Raw genomic sequence first — 610 nt, forward strand, 5'->3', positions numbered from 1 at the left:
GGATGGATGGATGGATGGATGGATGGATGGATGGATGGATGGATGGATGGATGGATGGATGGATGGATTATTACTCACAGTTAAAGGGATAGTTCAGTCATTTCTTGCTGCAGTTTGGTTTAGTTGAGTTATTTTCCTCTAGTTGTTTTGTAACTGGATTGGGATGACCGGTCCTCAGAAGTGTTGGTCACTTGAACGTGACTCCCAGTGTTGAACAAAGCTTGATCTCTCCACTAACTGCTGTGATCGCTCTGAATTCTGTTTAATATTGTAAATATGTATTTGAAAAGGCCAAATCTATTTTTATAATTTGTTTGATGAACAATGTGTTGAATATAATATCTGCTCACTGTGTAAAGGTTTTATTGGTTAAATTTGGGGCCAGAGCCAAGTTTGGAATATAAACGTTTACTTTTCTTAGTTTTTGGTTGTTTTTACCTGTTAAAAGGAAATCTGATGGCTGTTGCAGTATTGAAACATGTTAATAAAAAACCTCTGATACCAGCCATGTTTTTCCTTTGAGTGTAAAATAATATTATAAATGTGAGTATTTTAAGGTTTCTGAGGAACCTGACCTGTTAAGAAGATGTTAGCTAATAGAGACAAGTTT

Source organism: Austrofundulus limnaeus, unplaced genomic scaffold, assembly GCF_001266775.1.
Source record: "Austrofundulus limnaeus strain Quisiro unplaced genomic scaffold, Austrofundulus_limnaeus-1.0 Scaffold1818, whole genome shotgun sequence".
NCBI lineage: Eukaryota > Metazoa > Chordata > Actinopteri > Cyprinodontiformes > Rivulidae > Austrofundulus > Austrofundulus limnaeus.